The 21,472-nt window shown below is 47.5% G+C and overlaps 1 long non-coding RNA gene across 6 annotated transcripts in view; it reads right to left on the minus strand.

Moving 5' to 3' along the window:
* Nucleotides 1–21,472, minus strand: part of LOC128595423 (uncharacterized) — a 32,361-nt gene that overhangs the window by 9,131 nt on the left and 1,758 nt on the right. For 3 of the 6 annotated variants that reach the window (XR_008382922.1, XR_008382924.1, XR_008382921.1), the window contains one exon: nt 15,123–15,683. This is a non-coding gene — a long non-coding RNA (uncharacterized LOC128595423). Of the gene's footprint in view, nt 1–1,432; nt 13,103–15,122; nt 15,684–17,806; nt 18,122–21,472 lie in introns of those variants that run through there. The other 3 variants (XR_008382925.1, XR_008382923.1, XR_008382926.1) reach the window with 3 other exon arrangements.

Raw genomic sequence — 21,472 nt, forward strand, 5'->3', positions numbered from 1 at the left:
ATTCATGGGTTGATGAGCACTTGGGTAGAATCCCACATCTCAGTAATTTTTTTTTTTTTTTTGAAACAAGATTTCAAGCTGTCCTGTAGGTAAAGTGCTGTGGCATCATCATAGCTCACAGCAGCCTCCAACCCTTGGACTCAAGCTATCCTCTTGCCTCAGTTTTTTTCTATTTTTAGTAGAGACAGGGTCTTACTTTTTGCTCAGGCTGGTCTTGAACTCCTGAGCTCAAACAATCCACCCACCTCAGCCTCCCAGAGTGCTAGGATTACAGATAGGAGCCACCTCGCCTGGCCAATGTCTTAGTGATTCTGAGTTGAGCTTCAATAAACATTCTAGTGCAAATGATTTTTTTTTTCTTCTGAGTAGATACCTAGTAATGGGATTGCAGGATCAAATGGAAGGTCTACTTTTAGCAATTTGAGGATTGACTCTCCCTGGATAGATTTAAATTCAAGACAGCAAACAATAAAAATTCTAGAAGAATGTGTAGGAAAATCTCTTGACACTATTGGCCTGGGAAAAGAATTAATGAAGAAGAGCCCCTTGGCAATTGCAGCAACATTCGTAGCCTTTTATACTGACCCTTAGTGACACCTCATGGCTATTTTAGATTACATTGGCTAGCAGTGAGTCACCAGGTCCCTCTCACACTCCTAGGCAGGCAAAAAATGAAGGCCCACCTCTTTTTTTATTTTTTATTTTTAAAGTTTCCATCTTTTTTTAATGGCTGAATAGTATTCCATGATACACATATACCACAATTTGTTGATTCATTCATGGGTTGATGGGCATTTGGGTTGCTTCCATGACTTGTGTGGTGGGATTACAAACTACTAATACAACCTTTGTGGGAAGAAATATGGAGAATCCTCAAAGATCTAAAAGTTGACCTTCCATTTGATCCCACAATTCCATTACTAGGCATCTACCCAGAAGAACAAAATCATTTTACCACAAAGACATTTGTACTAGACTGTTTTTTATTTTCTTATTTTATTTATTAAACGAAAAAAAATTTTTTTTTTTGAGACAGAGTCTCGAGCTGTCACCTTGGGTAGAGTGCTGTGGTGTCACAGCTCATGGCAACCTCAAACTCTTGGGCCTAAGCGATTCTCTTGCCTCAGCCTCCCAAGTAGCTGGGACTATAGGCGCCCGCCACAGTGCTCGGCTATTTTTTGTTGTTGTTGCAGTTGCCATTGTTGTTTTAGTTGGCCCGGGCCGAGTTTGAGCCCACCAACTTTGGTGTATGTGGCTGTGCCCTATCCACTGGGCTATGGATGCCACCAACACCAGTCTGTTTATTGCAGCTCAATTGAAGGCCCTCTTGAAGGGAAGATCATCAAAGAATTTGTGGACATATTTTTCAAACCACCACATAGATATATCAATTTCAAATACCCATGCCCTCCCATTAAGATGTGCTTCTTACCTTGGAAGCTGAAAGCCCTCTTGTAATTTTCTTCCTGTCTCTCCCCCTGGTGATTTGTCATCCTGTTCCTCACTCCCAGTGTCTGGGGTCATTCCAAATTCAGTCTTGAGGTCTTCATTTGGCTTTCCTTACTGTGCCCCATTTCATCTGGTTTTGGCTGTAGCATTTCTCCAGCATTTTCCCCAGACAGGATATAAGACTTTGCATGGGTTAAAACCTCTTCCCATTGCCCCAGTATATGAATGATATCGAGTGTGTATATAGCGTTCTTGGGTCACTGTACTTGTCCCTGAAATCACTGTTCCACTGGTCTCCCAACTTCCAGGGGAGGTTCCACTGTACTTGTCCCTAAAATCACTGTTCTTGGCAGACAAGAAAACCAATACCAATCTGACTTTCCTTTCCTTTGTAACTAACCCTCCTTTTCATCTGGACGTTTATAGCTAAGCAATGTCTAAGAATATGTCTTTTTAATTAATCCTTCCTGGAACTCTATCTGCCCCTTTCATCAAAGCTTTCTTCGGCTTAGAAAAAGGTTTTTAATTAGGAGGTGGCCCTGTGGCACGTGCCTGTAATCCCAGCTGCTCAGAGGCTGAGACAAGAGGATCATTTGAGCCCAGAGCTTAAGGCTATGGTAGACTGTGATTGCACCTGTTTATAGCCACGGACCTGCAGCCTGGGCAACATAGTGAGACCCCATCTCTGAAAACACAAAGAGAAAATAAAATGTTTAATTAACTTGTTTTGTTAATTTCCCCTTTTATATCTTCTTTTTATTCTCTCCTTTGAATGTTAGATCTCCAGGATTTTACCTCCAAACCTTTTTTTGACTCAGGACTGCAGATTTTCTCCTATTTGAATTCCCAAGATATCAACTTATTTCTCAGCCGTGATCATTCTCTTCCTGAGTTCATCAGTTGAATTTTTAAATCCAAGAAATATTTTTGTTTTTTTAGTTCTTGATGGTCTTCCCCCAGCTCCTGCCAATGCCCATCATCTCCCTGAGAAGTCTTCTTACAGTTGTGATAAAGTTCTGATCCTTCCCTGTAGTGTCTACCATTCTGGTTTTTCAACTTGGACTTCTTCCCTTAGGTTCCTGAGTTTTCCCAGAAGATGTGTCCATATTCCTGGCTTTCCATGGCTGGAGGTTCTCTGCACACCCATGTGAGTCAGGCTGCTAGCATCTCCCAGGCAGCTGCAAACCAGCACCAGCCTGGTTGAGTTCTGGCCCTTATGGGTTGGCAGTGAACAAACTGGTCAATTGTCACCCTTCTCCTGAATGCTGGCGATGTCTTTCCAGGCTACAGCCCACCAGGTTTCTTGAACCTAGCAGTGATACACAGAATGTCAACTTCTCTTTTCTGGGGGGCCAGGGACACAGGACAAAGCAAGCAGAGAGAGGCTCCCACCTGGGGGCTGTGAGGAGGGTCGAACTGCTGCTTCTCCAGCTCTCTGCTGCCAGCCAGCCAGCCCTACTTGGTGCTTTGCAGGAGGGGAAGGGAGAAAGGGCCACACCCCAGTTCTGGGTGTGTGTTGGGACATAACCAGGAAGGCAGGAATTCCACAGGGGCTGGAGATCTGAACCAGAGGGCCTCGGGCATGTTAGAATTGCCTGGGGGCTTCTAAGATAGATGAAACTCAGACCACACTCCAGATCAATTAAATCTGAATCTGTAGAGGTGGGGGCTTCAACATTAGTATTTTAAAAACTTAACAGGTGGGGCCCAGCACGGTGGCTCACCCCTGTCATCCTAGCACTCTGGGAGGCTGAGAAGGGTGGATTGCCTGAGCTCACCAGTTCAAGAACAGCCTGAGCAAGAGCAAGACCCCCTCTCATCTCTAAAATTAGCCAGTTGTTGTGGCAGGTGCCTGTAATCCCAGCTACTTGGGAGATTGGGGCAAGAGAATTGCTTGACCCCAAGAGTTTGAGGTTGCTGTGAGCTGTGATGCCAAGGCACTCTACCAAGGTGACAAAGCAAGACTCTGTCTCAAAAAACAACAACAACAAATTGCAGGTGGTAACTGGGTGTGGTGGCCCAGGCCTTAAATTTCAGCACTCTGGGAGGCTGAGGTTGGTAGGTTGCTTGAGCTCAGGAGTTGGAGACCAGCCCGGGCAAGAATGAGACCTCATCTCTACTAAAAACAGAAAAACTAGCCTGACATTATTTCAGGCACCTGTAGTGCCAGCTACTCAGGAGGCTGAGGCAGGAGGATCCCCCGAGTCCAAGGTTTGAGGTTGCTGTGAGCTATGATGCCATAGCACTCTACCGGGAGCAACAGAGTGAGATTCTGACTCAAAAAGAAAACGAAACAAAAAAAAAAACTTGCAAGTGGTTCTTGTTAGTATAGGAGTGAGTAAGAAGAAAAGAAAAGAAACCCACAGGTGGGCCAGGCACTGTGGCTCACACCTGTAATCTTAGCACTCAGAGGGGAGGCCAAGGCAGGTGGATTTCCTGAACTCACCGGTTCAAGAACAGCCTGAGCAAGAGAAAGACCCCCGTCTCTAAAAACAGCCAGGCATTGTGGCAGGAGCCTGTAGTCCCAGCTACTCAGGAGTTAGAGGCAGGAGGATTGCTTGAGCCCAAGAGTTTAAGGTTGCTGTGAGTTGTGATAGCACAGCACTCTACCAAGGGTGATAAAGTGAGACTCTGTCTCAAAAAAAAAAAAGAAAAGAAAAAGAAAGAAACTCACAGATGGACTCTTCTGGGCAGCTAGGGAAAGAACCTCTGGCCTGGGAAGGTTGTTTGAAACAGTCTTACCTAGGTCTTGAAGGTGGTGTGTCCACCTCCCTTTCTCATCTATTTGTGTGTCTCTGAAGTCACTAATCAGATCTTATTTTTTCTGTATCTCAGCACATAGCACAGTGCCTGAAACATAACACCAATATGTAAATGAATGAAGGAATCTGTATTTTAACATAATTATAAAACTATGGTACTTAAAAGGCCCTCCAGCCCATCTGGTCAGGAAGACCATGCGTACACTTGGCAGATGGTGAAATCAAGACTCAGTGAATAATAGGAACTCTCTAAAAGTCCTACGTCCTGGAATCCAGGCCTGAAGGCTGCCAGGAGGCCTGGATATCCTGCCACTTTGCTCGTCTTATTTTTTATCTATTTTATGTTCCTAACAGGGCCTGTGCATATGTGAGGAGCAGAGGCCATGGAACACACGATTTGCTCAAGCTTCCTCCCCTCCTGCCCCAGTCTGGTCTCCACTTCCTGCACCTTCAGGGCACCCTTTGCAGGGTACAATCGCCAGGGTAGGAAAGGTCTGTCGCCAGGCAGTGTCACTGAGTCACATGCTGCTGCTCACTCATCCTGGGGTAACAACACTGCAACTTCTCTTGGGGAACCACCCCACACTCTCAGAGTGTGTGTGTGGGGGGGGTGTTGACAGCCACAAAAGGAGAATGCCACCCCCATGTAGGGGAAAATGCTCCCTCCAGATGGTCCAGAATGAGTGTGGTGGCCTTCCTCTCTGTTTAGTGCCCCAGGGCCCTGTGAAGCAACCTCCCCTCCAAAGCCAGGGAAGGGTGAGCGTGGGGATTCCTGAAGACAGAGCCTTCCAGCCACTCCCTCGGAGATTACAGGTGGGTCTGCTGCCTAATCATCCTTGGGCAGTGGGGGCCCAGACCTGTGAGGGGATGGAGGTGGGAGGCTGATGAGGACCAGGCAGTCTGCAGCCCCTGTGATCTTTCCAAAGGGTGAGGGCAGGCTGGGGAGTTCCCTACTGCCCTCAGGATATAGTCCACACTCTTGGCCCTGGTCCTGCGGGGGGGGCGTCCTGCAAGTGCCCCCATCACTGGCAAGTGTCATCTTGAGTTCCCAGCTTCCTCTACCCTCAAGCCCAATGTCCTACATTCCAGCCACACCAGCCTCCTATCAGTTACGAAAAGCAGCAGAGCCTGGGTTGCATGTTCAGATTCTGTTCCCTCTGCCTGAAAAGCTTTATCGTCCTTCAGGTCTCACTGAAGATGTTGACTCCTCCAGGAAGCCCGCCTGCCTTTCACATGGAACTAGGCATGGGGGGTGGGGTGGGCAGGTAACCCCAGGCAGGGGCTGCTGGATGGTCACTGAGCTGTCTCAGGGCCCAAATGCCAGGACCTCCCTCCAAGGACCTGGGACCCTGTGTGTGAGCTGAGGGCATAGGGACCCAGAGGTGGAGGAAGGAGGGTGGCCGACAAGAAGGCTCGTACCTGCCACCTCCTGGCCACTGAGAGAAATGGCCCAGGAGTTATCTGGAAACAGCAGCCCAGCAGGGGGGCCCAGTCTGCCCACTCCAGTGGCTCCCTGTAGGGCTTGGGGAAAGGCCGGGGTGGGTGGGGGAGGCTGACCACTCTAAGGTTGCCCAGATATTTGAAAAGAGTCAGAAAAAAACTGTCAAAACAAGGTTACAAAAACCATAGTCTGTTAAAAATGAGCAACTTAACATTTTCTACACCAAAATACATATAACACAACTCAATCATGCTTTTCACAAGACCACTGAAGGATGGATTCTTAAACACATTTGCCCCTGGAGCAGCGCAGGTGTTCTGGGAGGGATCACACCTAGAAAGGTGTGGGATAGATGTCAAGGCCTCTCCCTCCCCTCTGACTCTAGATGTAACCTCCTCTGGAGATGACAGCCCCTTTGAGACCCCCAGGACTGGGTTAAGTGGCCTACGTGCTCCTGTAGGAAGGAAGCCAGCCAGATGGGACCTGGCCAGCCGGCTGTGCCCTCAGCCAGTAGTTCCTTGGCTCCAGGCGCCACAGAGCTCTGCACCCTCCGGAGCCGCCTGCTCTGGCACTAGCTCGGCCTCCCAGGACCGTGGGTTCTCCTCCCGCCCCCTTCGCGTCCCCGCCCCTCTCCTCGCGCCCGCGCGCGCCATCCAGCGTCCTCTGCCCCATTTCCCTGCCCTTTATAAATATGCATTGAGCCAGAGAGACAGAGGAGGGGGCTCTTTTAGAGGAAAAATCATCCACCACGGCAAACTTCGTTATTCATGCAAACCATCAGCCCGTTCCCCCTGATTATGCAGGACGCAAACTGTGCGTCTCGGAGATGCCGCGCGCGCTCCTCAAAGGCGCCCCGGGGCAGCCGCGCGCTGAGCCGCCGCCTCGCCGCCGCCCTTCCCGACGCCGGGACCCCTCCGCGCTCGGTTTTAAAGGATTAATTAACCTTGTGAGATTGGCGGGGAAGTTCCACCTGGCCATCTACGGCATGAAAGCTTCCGCTCACCAGAGTATTTTAAGCTCACAGCGCAGACCATATGGTATTTCAAAGCACAGAAGTTGAAAGTGCGGTACATGTTTATTCCTTCCGCAGAGAGCATTAAGGGGGGTTAAGTATTGTATTAAAGCTTATATGTGCCTGCGCGCGCGCGCGCATGTGTGTGCACCCGGCGGAAATGTACTTGACACATAGAAAAAAAAAAAAAAGATAAATTACAGATTTATTTTCATCTCTCCGCCAGCCCACCCCATAGCAACAGCGAAAACTTGGTCTACGTAAACTCGAGAAAACAAGAAATATTTTATCAAGTCATCTCTGCTCGTGGCTATTGCCAATTTTTCCTCTTTTTTTTTTAAAGGCGAGCAGCCTCCCGGGTGACAGCTCCGCGGGCAGAGGGGCCGGGTCACATGGCAGCCCCGGCCCCGCCTCCAGAGGAAGCAGGTTCAAAGCCAGGCCCGCCCACTACTCACCGAAATGGGACTGACCTCTCAGAACCTTTGCCTAGAACAGTCGGACCTCCCGGGATAGGCACAAAGCGCTGCGGACGGGGCCTGTCACAGGGCGGCAGCACCGGCCACCCTCCATCCGGGATTCTAAGGAAGCCTTAATTGTGGAAGTCGGTTGATCTTATGCTACCCAGCATCCCATCTCCCTTCCCTTAGTGACAGCTCCTTGAGGAAGCCACCCTCGGTCCAGGTGACTGGGTGGGAGTCAACTTCATCTCTGCCTTAGGGGTGGCCGTGTCCAGCGCTGCTCAGTCAGAGCCCAGCACCTCCTTGGCCTCCGCGACTGGTTCAGGAATGGTCAGGGGACCCACGACGGACCAATGAGGCGCCATCCTGAGATGTGTTTGGTGTCATTGCTGGGAAAGAGGCTCTGTTTTTCCCTAACAGACTTGCTAGCTTGGAGCTCATGGTTAACCTCGAGATAGAACAATCTAGGGTCAATGTGGACAATTCCCCTTTCCTGACTAGGGACAGAAATTGAAATTCTAAGTAAATAATGTTAAAGGAAAAAAAAATAAAGTAGAATGGGCAAGCTAACCAGATTCAGCTCCCCAAAGACCTGACGGTCCTTTCCTGACGAAGCCACAGGTCTGAGCTCTCCTGATCAGCTCTTGAAGAGGTCAGGGTTGGGCTGTCCCACCCTTCCACTGCTACGGCTGTGCCTGTAGTCCCCAAGCTCCTCTGATGAGGACTTGTGACCCGAGGGAGGTGTGGCCTCAGGCCCTGCACTCTGCTGAGCACGCACCCCCCCCTTCACAGGAAGAGACTGTCAAAACAGGAGTTCATGGCCTCTGAAGTTTGTTCATGAAACAGCACTTACTGCAGGTGTGAGAGCACCAACAGACTGAAATCCGCTAGACCTCTTCTGTCCCCACCATTCTACAATGGGAAGCCGAGTACTGGGGAGACAACTACTTCTCACCCAGCCTCTCCCCCACCCCACCTTCACCAGCTCCAACTCTCTCCCTCCGTGTGTGTAGGACAGAAGACACTTTCAAACCGTAGGATGGGAAAACACATTGTTCTCCACTGTTCTATCACTGAAGATTGAAGCTCCATTGTACATGACGGAGGAAAAGTGAATCTCGTCAGATCCAGGTTTTGTCAGACACTTTGTGCTTTGTTCAATTATTTCATGTTTAAATTCACGTTAGGCTTCCCACCTTCTCCTCCTGAGTCTCAGGGGCTGAGCCGTGTGGCACTGGGATGGGGAGAGTTCTTGGCCATTCTGCGCCCCTTCTTGGAGGGTCTCCTCTGGTCACTGCCACGTGACTCCTATCTGACTTTCTGTGGATAACCATAAATCCTACCACTAACAGAAGGCACCCAAGAGCAACTGAGGGCAGACACTGTAGGAGAATCCACGCTCAGAGGAACAGAACAGCACTGGGCAAGTTTCCCATTTTTAGGGATTTAAACCTGAGAGCAGACTCCTGTCTGCCCCACGCAGGACTCAGGAAGCCTTAGACGATGCGTTAAGATGTGAGAGGTGCTCAGTGATTTTATATTATAAGCAGCTGAGAAATGAGGAGAGGAGAAAGAATAAAACAGCCTGAATCTGGGATAACGGAGACTTGAGATTGCTATTTTAACTGAATCAGGGAATAACTGCTATGTTAACATGGCAATTTTAGGTAGAATCTATCCATGTTACCAGGTAACTTGTGACCAGTCACAGTGTGTTAAAGCTAAATGGAGTTAACTGAGATTTCATCTACCATCCTCTGTGGGAGACAGAGAGAGCTTACAGTTTGAGTTTACCCAAGTTAATTGCCTGCCTAAATAAAAATCAATATTCTTCATGCTAGAAAATTACTAAGAGAGTAGATCTTAAATGTTCTCACCATGCAAAAAAAAATTATATGAGGCGATGGCTTTGTTGATTAGCTTGATATAATCATTTTACACTGTATGCATAGACCAAAACATCATGTTGGACACTCTAAATGTGTATCCTTTTATATGTCAATTATTTTTTTTTAGACAGCGTCTCACTTCGTCACCCTTGGTAGAGTTCCATGGTGTCATAGCTCACAGCAACCTCAAAGTCCTGGGCTTAAGCAATTCTCTTGCCTCGGCCTCCTGAGTAGCTGGGACTACAGGTGCCCACCACAGTGCCCAGCTATTTTTATTTATTTATTTATTTTTTGAGACAGAGTCTCACTATGTTGCCCTGGGTAGAGTGCTATAGTGTCACAGCTCACAGCAACCTCAAAATCTTGGTCTTAAGTGAGTCTCTTGCCTCAGCCTCCCAAGTAGCTGGGACTACAGGTGTCTGCCACAACACCTGGCTATTTTGTTGTTGTTGTTACAGTTGTCATCGTTGTGTAGCTGGCCCTGGGTGCATGCGGCCGGTGCCATAACCACCCAGCTATTTTTAGAGATGAGGTCTTGCTCTGGCTCAGGCTGGTCTTGAACCTGTGAGCTCAGGCAATTCACCTGCCTTGGCCTCCCAAGGGCTTAGATTTCATGCTTGAGCCACCATGCCTGGCCTATGTCCCAATTATATCTTAATAAAACTGGGGGGAATCAATATTCTTCAGAAGAATATAGAGAATTCAGAGTCACTGCATCATAACATTACAATACCCAGGATAAAATTTAGAATTACTGGCTCGGTGCCTGTAGCTCAAGCGGCTAAGGCGCCAACCACATACACCAGAGCTGGTGGGTTCTAATCCAGCCTGGGCCTGCCAAACAACAATGACAACTACAACCAAAATTAGCTGGATGTTGTGGTGGGTACCTGTAATCCCAGCTACTTGGGAGGCTGAGGCAAAAGAATCGCTTAAGCCCAAGAGTTGGAGGTTGCTGTGAGCTATGATGCCACAGCACTCTACCCAGGGCAACAGCTTGAGACTCTGTCTCAAAAAAAGAAAAAAAAAAAATTAGGGCGGCGCCTGTGACTCAGTGAGTAGGGTGCTGGCCCCATATACCGAGGGTGGCGGGTTCAAACCCAGCCCCGGCCAAACTGCAACTAAAAAATAGCCGGGCACTGTGGCGGGCACTGTGGCAGGCTCTGTAGTCCCAGCTGCTCAGGAGGCTGAGGCAAGAGAATCGCGTAAGCCCAAGAGCTAGAGGTTGCTGTGAGTCCTGTGACATCATGGCACTCTACCAAGGGCAGTAAAGTGAGACTCTGTCTCTACAAAAAAAAAAAAAGGGCGGCACCTGTGGCTCAGTGAGTAGGGCGCCGGCCCCATATGCTGAGGGTGGCGGGTTCAAACCCAGCCCCGGCTAAACTGCAACAAAAAAATAGCCGGGCGTTGTGGCGGGCGCCTGTAGTCCTAGCTACTTGGGAGGCTGAGGCAAGAGAATCGCTTAAGCCCAGGAGCTGGAGGTTGCTGTGAGCTGTGTGATGCCACGGCACTCTACCAAAGGTCATAAAGTGAGACTCTGTCTCTACAAAAAAAAAAAAAAATTAAAATTACCTGGCTTATGAAGACAAGAAAACTCTATAGAGAAAAGACGATCAGTGAATACCAAACAGAAAGTGACCTTATATGATGGAATTAGCATATAATAATTTTAGGGCAGCTCATATATGTATATATGTGAACGTAAAGGGGAATCTGATCATTATAAAGAAAAAGATAAATATTCTCAGCAGAGAAATAGAAACTACTAGAAACAAAAACTGATGTCACTCTTTTATGTGGGAATCCACTGGTTGGAGTTGAGACAGCGACACCTGGGGGCATCAGCCAAGCAAGCCATTTCTTCATCTGAGTCACAGTTACCAACCACCCTGAGCTCCTCTTCACCCTGCTCTTGCAGAATAAGAGGCCCCACCAAGCCTTCACCTCCTCTCTTGAGAAACATCCTCTCGCTCCTTTGGGCACAGGAAAATGTGACTGATACTCTGGCCTAGGGCCAGAGGAGTTTCCGGAGCTGCTTCACCTGGTGCCTGACACGTCTGTATCTAACCTACTGTGACAATGTCATAATGACATAGGAAACTTTCAGTGGACAAAAGCTTTAACCACTACACTGTCCATTCTTCCAAAACGTAGGTCTCTGTTAGAACTATGTTCGTCTTAATTCTCATGCATTTTTACTTTAAAACATGATTTAAAGACTTACTTCCAGCCATTCTAGAATAACTGAAACTGAAATATGTACCCCCCGTCCTCCAGGACGGCAAACTAGAGTCATCTCCTCACCAGCCGCTCTCGGGAGACAAGGGAGAGGGGACTGGACTCGAGCCACCTGCTACTGGAGAACCCTCCCCAGAAACACCATTGTGAGGGCACAGTGACACAGCCGGGGCCTTCAGAAGCTGAGGAGGCCACTCCAACACCCAAGTGCAGACACAAGGAAAATTAGGGAGAAGGAAGAAGTGAGATGAGAAAGTAGGAGAAGGAGGTGAATAAAAAGAAAACACACAACAAAACCATTCTGGCAACACAAAAAACCAGAACAGATCAACCCTCCACCAAGAGATCACGAGGCAGCTGCCACGGAGGATCCCACCTAAAAAGAAATGTTGGAAATGACAGAAAGGGGATTTAGTGTATGGCTGAAATATGTCCTTCAATGTTAACAACTAGAAATTTGGACAACTTTTTGTAGAGATGGAGTCTGGCTCTTGCTCAGGCTGGCCTCAAACTCCTGAGCTCAGGCGATCTACCTGCCTCAGTCTCCCAGAGTGCTGGGATTACAGGTGCAAGCCACCACCCTCAGCCTCCTAGTCAAGTTCTTCAAATGTTCTCCCCCTGACTCTACCAGCCTGGAGCTCCCAGGTCTACCCAGAATGACCCAGTTCCTCAACAGCCTCCCTTTCTGTCAGGGGGGACATCTTCAGCCAATCTGGAAGCCATCAGGAACTAATTCATTTGGCCCACATATGTACGAAGCCCTTAGTCTTAGAGACACCCTCTGAGACAGAGAGCCAAGCTAATGTGCTAGTGAAAATCAGGAAAGCACCTCTTAGCCCCTCAGAGAACAAGCATCCTGAACTCACTGTCTCAGTGAAGGAAGAACCTATAGAAAATGACTTCATTCCACAGCTGGGGGTCTCAAATCTGCTTTCATCCAGCTGCTGCCTGAAGCCACCTTCCTGCCTACAGGATGGGTACAGTGATGTGGATCCCTTCAATGCTCCCCACTCGGTGTAAACCATTCTTGGGAGGACAGTCTTGCCAATGAACTCTTTCCCCAACTGATCAGCGTCTAACCAATATTGTTGCCCTTTTCCTGCTTGGAGGTCAGCAGAGAAGCCTGTCTATGCTTCATTCGAAAACCCAACGTGGAAACTGTGCATTTCTTTTTTTTTTTTTGCAGTTTTTGGCCGCAGCTGGATTTGAACCCACCACCTCTGGCATATGGAGCCAGCGCCCTACTCCTTTGAGCCACAGGCACCACCAGAGACTGTGCATTTCTCTGAAGTATTTGTTCAAATCTCACTAATGACCCCCAAGTATTGTCTTCAGACATCTGACAATACAAAGTATTAAGATAAATTACCGTAACCCAGAACGACAGCTTTTGAGGTCGCACATTTAACTTAAGGGCAGTCGTTGGCCCTAAAGTACTAATGTCAGAGTCGTTTTACCAGAGGCTCTTTGTCATTTCTCTTCCCCTTTCGTGGCATCCCAGGCTTGCATCCAAGTTTAAATCTTGTACTTTGCTGCTGCAGGCAGAGAGAACACCTAAGGGGACTCCTTTTCCCTCACGTACAGTTCAAGTAAAGATCAAACACACCGGCTCGGCGCCTGTGGCTCAAGCGGCTAAGGCACCAGCCACACCTGAGCTGGCGGGTTCGAATCCAGCCCAGGCCCACCAAACAACAATGATGGCTGCAACCAAAAAATAGCCGGGCATTGTGGCTGGCACCTGTAGTCCCAGCTACTTGGGAGGCAGAGACAGGAGACTCGCTTGAGCCCAGGAGTTGGAAGTTGCTGTGAGCTGTGATGCCATAGCACTCTACCCAGGGTGACAGCTTGAGGCTCTGTCTCAAAAAAAAAAAAAGATCAAATACACCAAAGTAATTCAATGGGGGAAGAACAGTCTCATTAACAAGTGGTGTTAGAACAGCTGGTGTTCCACCTGGGAAGAAAAAACCTAAGTCTTGATTCTTTTTATTAAACAGGATCTTACTGTGCAGCCCAAGTTGGTCTCAAGCTCTCAAACTCCTGGGCTCCAGAGATCCTCGTCCCTCAGCCTCCCTAATAGCTGGGGCTACAGACAGGTGCCACTGCACCTGGCTGGACTTTGATTGTTATTTCAAACCATGCAAGAATTTAATGCAAAGTTCAAAAACCTCAACACAAAGAATAAAACTATAGGACTACCAGAAGGGAAGAGAGGAGAAAATATTTGTGACCTTAGAGCAGGCAAAGACTTTTTTTTTTTTTTTTTTTTTTTGTAGAGACAGAGTCTCACTTTATGGCCCTCGGTAGAGTGCCGTGGCCTCACACAGCTCACAGCAACCTCCAACTCCTGGGCTTAAGTGATTCTCTTGCCTCAGCCTCCCGAGTAGCTGGGACTACAGGCGCCCGCCACAATGCCCGGCTATTTTTTGGTTGCAGTTTGGCCGGGGCTGGGTTTGAACCCGCCACCCTCGGCATATGGGGCCGGCGCCTTACCGACTGAGCCACAGGCGCCGCCCCGGCAAAGACTTTTTAAATAGGTCACAAAAAGCAAGAACTATTTTTAAAAAGAGAGATGAATTTGAATTTCATAAAAAGTAAAACCTTCTCTTCAAAATCAAGGTTGTTTTTTGTTTGTTTTAGACATAGAGTCTCACTATGTCTCCCTCAGTAGAGTGCTGTGACGTCACAGCTCACAGCAACCTCAAACTCTTGGACTTAAGCAATTCTCTTGCCTCAGCCTCCCAAGTAGCTGGGTCTACCGGCACCCACTGCAACACCTGGCTATTTTTTGTTGCAGTTGTCATTGTTTAGCTGGCCCAGGCTGTGTTCAAACCTGCCACTCTTGGAGTATGTGGCTGGCGCCATAACCACTGTGCTACAGGCACCAAGCCAAAAAAATCAAAGTTTATTGTTAAGAAAATGACAAGGAGGCCAGAGCAGTGGCTCACACCTGTGATCCCATCACTCTGGGAGGCTGAAGCAGGTGGATTGCTTAAGTTTAGGAGTTTGAGACCAGCCTGAGCAAAAGCAAGACCCCCCCCCCCATCTCTGCTAAAAACAGAAAACACTAGGGTGGAGCCTGTGGCTCAAAGGAGGAGAGTGCTGGCCCCATATGCCGGAGGTGGCAGGTTCAAACCCAGCCCCAGCCAAAAACTGCAAAAAACAAAAACAAAACAAAACAGATAACCCTAGCCAGGTGTGGTGGTGGGTAGCTGTAGTCCCAAGAGGCAGGGGACTCTCTTGAGCACAAGAGTTTGAGGTTGCTGTGAGCTATGATGATACCACAGCACTCTACCTAGGGTGACAGAGTGAGACGTGAGTCTCTGTCTCAAAAAAAAGGAAGAAAAAAAAGAAGATGAAAAGGCAGGCCACACACTGAGAGGAGATATTCTCAGTACGCACATCTGATAAAGGACTTTATCCCAAATGTAAAAGATCTTTAACACTTCAATGAGAAAACAACAAACCACCTAATGTAAAAAAGGTGGGGACAGATCAGAAGATTCTACTTACCAAAAAGGTATACATATAACCATAAAGCACAAGAAAAGCAAATTAAACTCACAAAAGGAAATTACTACAGAAACACAAGAAAAGCTAAAAGAAAAAAGAAACACAAACTTCCAGAGCTGGGCCCCCTCGCACCTGTAGTCCCAGCTACTCAGGAGGCTGCGGCAGGAGGATCCCTTGAGCTCAGGAGTTTGAGATCAGCCTGGGCAAAACAGCAAGACTGTCTCTGTTAAATAACAAAATAAATAGCATCTGCTACCAAAGGCTGGTGAGATGTGCAGCAGCTGTAACTCTTACACTGCTGGTTGGAGTGCAAAATGGCACAAGTACTTTAGAAAATAGGGAGTCAGTTAAATATATACTCACCCCACACCCCAAGCATTTCATTCTAGAACTGTCAGGAAAGATGCCAGCACATGTCAGCGTGGAGACTTCAACAAGAAGGTCCATAGCAGCTCTATTCCTAGCAGCCCTGACATGGTCTGGACGAGGTTTGTCTCCACCAAAACTTCTGCTGGAATTTGATCCTCACTGTGGCCGTGTTGGGAGCTGGGCCTGGTGGAAGGCAGCTGGGTCACAGGGGCAGATCCCTCATGAATGGGTCAGTGCCCTCCCAGAGGGCAAGTGTGTTCTCACACTGCAGGGAATGGATTAGTTCCTTCAGGAAGGAGTAAAGAGAGTTCAGTTCCTCCGGGTCCCCCTTCTGCTTCTTCTCTGGCCTTGGATCTCTGCATACACTGCTCCTCCTTTCTGCTCCTCCTTTCTGCCCGGAGTGGGAGAGCAGAGGTTCTTGCCAAGGGCAGCTGCACAACTGTGAACTTGCCGGCCTGCAGAGCCAGGAGCTAAACACACCTCTTTTCTTTTTAAGTTACTCAGCCTCGGCTGTTCTGTTACAGCAACACAAACCAGACCAAGACAGGTCACAAGCTAGAAAAAAGAAAAAACCCAAATGTCCATCAGTAAGTGAGCAGAGAAGCAAACTGCAACACAGCCGTAGACGTCACCGAGGAAAGAGTCAAACAGCCGATAAACACCCCACCAAGGCAGCTCTCACAGATGTTCTCACCAACATCACGAGAAGTAAAAGAACCAAAAGAACCAAGGTGTGAAGCAGATACCCCCGCGCGATTCTGTTTATAGGAAACTAATCTACAAAGCTAATGTCCTGTAAGACAAACGGGCGGCTGGGGCTGAGGCGCAGGAGAAGAGGGAAAACTTTTGGGGTGCAGAAATGTTCTGCATCATGGCTGCCGAGGTGGTGACACTGGGGTCCGCCTTTTAAAAAGCTACTTGACCTGCAGCCAGTGACTCATGCCTATAATTCCAGCACTTTGGGAGGTCAAGGCAGGGGAACTACTTGAGGCTGGGGGTTCTGAGAAGACAACACAAGGAGATTTTGTCTCTACAAAAAAAAAAAAGTGTTTAAAGTTATATTAGCCTGAACCAGTCTCATGCACCTGTAGCCTCAGCAACTCAAGAAGCTGAGGAGGAAAGATCCCTGGAGTGCCAGGGTTTGAGGCTACAGTGAGATACGATGGTGCCACTGCAGCCTGGGTGACAGAGTGAGACCCTGTCTCAAAACAGACAAACAAAAACTTACTTGAAATCGGTGCATCTTATGAATTAATTCAATAAATTTGATTTTAAAAATACATATGTTGCTTTAATTTTTTAAATAAATAAACTTAAAAATGAAGAGAAAAAATTTAAGGAGCAACAACAAAGGGTTATTAAGTAAATTACATAAATGTTTAGCATACGGATACCAGACAGCTCTGTGAAGCAGCTGAAAGCTGTGGCTTACCAGTAAGGAAAGGGAGTTCCTTGTCCCAAGTGTTCTTCTGAGACCCTGGCTATAAAGGGGACAGAGAGATGGGGATGGATTTTGAGGAGGACGTGGGGTCGAGCTACACCTGGCTACGAAAACACGTAAAGGCTCCTGGGCTTCTGCACTGCTGCAGCTACTAGGAGTTTGTAACGTTATCAGAAACCAGGGTTCTGAGCCCCACCCTGCACTGACTTGCCGGCTCACCGGGGGCAGGACACGTCCCTTCTCTGAGCCTCAGTTTCCCCATTTGTGACATGAAGGGATCAGAGAGATGGAAGGTCCCTCAACTGTGACACTGAACACTCTCAGGGCACATCACTCAAAGCTCCACCCCCTACCCTGTGCTATTTATCACAGCATATTTTTAAAAGTATACAACCTGTGAACAACCTAAATGCCCTTCAATGGGGATGGAATCAACAGGCTTAACAACTACACAATAACACCAGAAAAGTTCATGGGATAATGTTCTACAGGTAAAGAGATCAGGATATAACATCACATGTGCCTTGTGATCATGACAGAGTGAACAGATGCAGAAAACAGAATAAAATGCTCTGGGAGTCTCGATTCTTCACTGGACCTCACACAACTGAGTTCTAAGAAGGAATGAAATGGCTTGTGTTCCCAAGAACTGAGTCTCCATTTAGGTTAGGAAAAGTCCACCTCCTTCCGGATTCAGTTTTCCCATCCAGGGCTCACACCCTAAGGAGACAAAGGCGGAGTCGGCAGCCCCCACTTTTACATTTTCTTCCTTTTTATAAATTGAGACAGAGTCTCACTATGTCACCCTCAGTAGAGTGCTGTGGCTTCACAGCTCACAGCAACCTCAAACTCTTGGGCTTAAGCAAGCGATTCTCTTGCCTCAGCCTCCCAAGTAGCTGGGACTACAGGTCTGCCCCACACCCGGCTATTTTCAGAGACAAGCTCTTGTTCTGGCTCAGGCAATCCACCAGCCTTGGCCTCCTAGAGTGCAAGGGTTATAGGTGTGAGCCACCACTTCTAGCCTTATGTTTCTCTTTTAAATAGAAAAAAATAATTTAAATAAAGTAAATGCAGTTCTTTATCTGTGAACTGAAGTGAGAGCTGTAAGAATTTTGTACTAAAGGATTCCCATCTGTATCAATCAGGGCTCTCCAGAGACCCAGAACCAGGAGGATATACATGCATGTTCATATATGCTGATAGATACAGGAGCTTTGCTACGGAAATCAGCTCACACGAGATAAAGAGTCAGCAAGCCAGCGGTGTGATTCCATTGGTATCCAAAGGCACAAGAACCAGGAGCTCTGATGTCAGAGGGCGGGAGAGGATGAGGGTCCTAGCACAAGGAGAGTTTGTCCGTCCTTCCTCCAGCTTTTTGCTGTATCTGGCAGTCAGAGGATTTCTAGATGCCTGCCCACGTTAGCCAGCAGCAGACCTTTACCCAGACTACTGATTCAAATGCTAATGTCTTCCAGAAACACCCTTGCAGACATGCCCAGAAAGAATGTTTTGCCAGCTATCTAGGCCTCGCTTAGCCGGTGAAGTCCACACCTAAAATTACTCATCACACCACTCCTGCCCCACCCCTCACAAACAGGTGTTCCAGAGCTTCCAGAGCTGAGCAACGTCCTAAGCTGTACTGGTTCAAGGCGCAAGCTTATTGCGAAGCCAGGAGGGGCTGGGGTTGACCTGTCTAGATCTGATCACTTCATGTCCCTTGGGCTGAGAGCACTCACTGAGATACACGCCTTGGTCCTCGGTTTCTTCTGAAAGGCCTCCAGACTGCTGTCTAGCGATTTTTTTAAACATATATATATTTTAAAAACTCAAATAAGGGACTGTCGACTTGTGTGTGCTGTTTGAGAGGGAGGAAGAGAGCTGGCTTCAGACATCTCTCCTTTAGCTCCTGACGCCAACTTGGAGTTAGTCTTTTTTTTTTTAATCCTCACATCACTGGGAAGGAAACCTAGGTTCGCTGTGTCTGGTTTTTTGCCCAAGTTTACATATCTAGAAAGTAAACAAGAGAGTGGAACCTATGTATGTAGACTCCAAAGTCCAAGTTCTGCCCTCTCAATCCTCTCCGCCTTGATACTGGTACAAGACCTGGCACAGTCTGCTTCCTTACAGGCACAGAGAAAATCTTCCTAACTCTTCATGGAAAGCCTCAGGGCATCTTCCAGCTTTCTTTCTCCAAAGTCCCAAGGCATTCCTGGGGGCAGAGACTGGAGGATCTGTACCTACAAAACCCTCCCAGGCAGACGCAGACACCGTCCTTGGTCTCGCTTCTGAGAGGGTGGAACAAAGCCATTTTGGATTTTGCGCTCTCCGTCCTTCCCCCAGTTTCCCAAACTCCTCCCCAGAGGCCAGGCCTGGGCAACTCCTGCCCTCCATGAAAGTACCTGTCTTCACATATCAAATGCTCCTTGCCAGGTCGCTCTTAGGGAATACCCACGACACGGCCAGCTAAGCAACACTGTGGGCCTCCAAGGAAGTCTCTTCAGTTCCACCCAGAAAGGTGAACCAAAGGTGAAAAGGCCAGAACTAGTATAAGATGATGGGACACCGGGGGAGCAAAGTGCAGGAAGGACCCGGTTGTCAGAGCTTTGAAGTGGGGGGTCAACCTGACAGCACCCGCCTCCTTACATTTGTGCCCCACGCCCCTCACTTCTCCACCCTGGTTCTAGCTCTGAAAAGATAATGCACGTATTTCATTCCGCTTCACCTGGCCACATGCTTACAGTCCATGGGACTCCCTGTCCACCATGCACACCAGCACTTAGGATCTTCTGACTTGCGGAGCTGTGTCAGGTGGGTGGGGGAAGGCGGCACCTCATTATTCTAATATTCCTTCACTTTGCCTTTCTCTGACTACCAGTGAGGATCAACACACCTTAGCCATTCTGATTCCTCTTTCTGTAAAGGACTGCACACATATTATACACATACGCACATATACAAACATATGTATATGTGTATATAAACATGTACATGTATGTGTTTACTTTCTGCCCACATTGTTAAAAATTAAGTTTCCTTTCTTCCTTTTTTTGGTGCTGATTTTCAAGAGGCCCTTTGTATTCTAGTCATAGCCTTCTATTGTCTTAAGACATGGAGAACAGGCTCAGCGCCCATAGCACAGTGGTTACAGCGTCGGCCACATACACCAAGGGTGGCAGGTTCAAATCCAACCAGGGCCAGCTAAACAACAACAATGGCAACAAAAAATAGCCAGGCATTGTGGTGGGTGCCTATAGTCCCAGCTACTTGGGAGGCAGAGGCAGGAGAATCACTTCCACCCAAGAGTTTGAGGTTGTTGTGAGCTGTGACATCAGGGCACTCTACCCTGGGCAACAGAGTAAGACTCTGTCTCAAAAAAAAAAAAAAGGCATGGAGAATATCTTCTTCTAGTTTATCACTCATATGTTAAAGCAACCTTTTCATTTTGGTGTAATCAAAATCCATCACACTTCACCTTGTGCATTATGCTTTGGAGGTCATGAGAAATCCTTTCCTATCGCGGAGGTATTCTCCTACGTGCCAATTCCATCAGCTTTATATTTTTACTTTTCGTAATTAGATATTCAATCTATTTGGAGTTTATGTGTATGGTAGGGATCCAATTTTATTTTTCCTCCATTAGAGAAAAGTCAATATTCCCAAGGCTGTTTACTAAACAATCCAGCCCTTCTCTAATGATTTGTGATTTTATCTCTATCATACACCAAGTTACCACATATATTTGAGTTTATACTGGACTCTCCAAGCTGTTCCACTTACTTGTTTCTGTACCAATTTCACGTTATTTTAATTAGTATGCCTTTGTTTTTGTTTTTGAGACAGAGTCTCACTTGGTCGCCCTCGGTAGAGTGCTGTGGCATCACAGCTCCCAGCAACCTCAAATTCTTGGACTCAAGTCATCCTCTTCCCTCAGCCTCCCAAGTAGCTGGGACCATAGGCACCCTCCACAATGCCCGGCTAGTTTTAGAGACCAGGCCTCTCTCTGGCTCAGGCTGGTCTCCAACCTGTGCACTCAGGGCAATCCACCCATCTGGGCCTCCCAGAGTGCTAGGATTACAGGTGTGAGCCACTGCACCAGGCCCCAAGTAGGATGCCTTTGTAATCCACTTTAATGTCCGTGGAGTGAGACTTTCCCTTTGTCCTTTTTCAAAATTATCTTAGCAGATCCTGGACTTTTACTTTTCCATAAGCATTGTAGAATCAAGTTTCTCAAGTTCCAATATAATCACGCTGGTATTTTTTACTGGAATTGCAATGAATACGTATCATTCAAAAGAAAGCTTAATTATTTCAAAGTTAAAACCTTAATCCATTATTTACATATTCAGGTCTTTAAAAAATGTATAGAGTTTTAGAATTTTCTCTTAAAAGATCTTATGCAATTTTTTAAAAATTTTTGTTTCTTAGATCTTGTGCATTTTTTTTTTTTTTTTTTTTGTAGAGACAGTCTCACTGTACTGCCCTTGGGTAGACTGTGGCGTCACACGGCTCACAGCAACCTCTAACTCTTGGGCTTACGCTATTCTTTTGCCTCAGCCTCCCGAGCAGCTGGGACTACAGGTGCCCGCCACAACGCCCGGCTATTTTTTTGTTGCAGTTTGGCCGGGGCTGGGTTTGAACCCGCCACCCTCGGCATATGGGGCCGGCGCCCTACTCACTGAGCCACAGGCGCCGCCCGATCTTGTGCATTTTTTAAGGTTAACATGTAAACACTTGAGTTCTGTACAATAAAAACATCTCATTTTTATTACATTCTCCAGAAATGTGTTATGACTGCCAAGGAACCCTATTGACTTCATATTCTGACCTCAGTAACAGCTTGTGCAACTCTCTTATTTTTCTGTTGATTCTCTTGTTTTCTATGTTGATGATCACTTGAAAAAAA

Source organism: Nycticebus coucang, chromosome 10, assembly GCF_027406575.1.
Source record: "Nycticebus coucang isolate mNycCou1 chromosome 10, mNycCou1.pri, whole genome shotgun sequence".
NCBI classification, from domain to species: domain Eukaryota; kingdom Metazoa; phylum Chordata; class Mammalia; order Primates; family Lorisidae; genus Nycticebus; species Nycticebus coucang.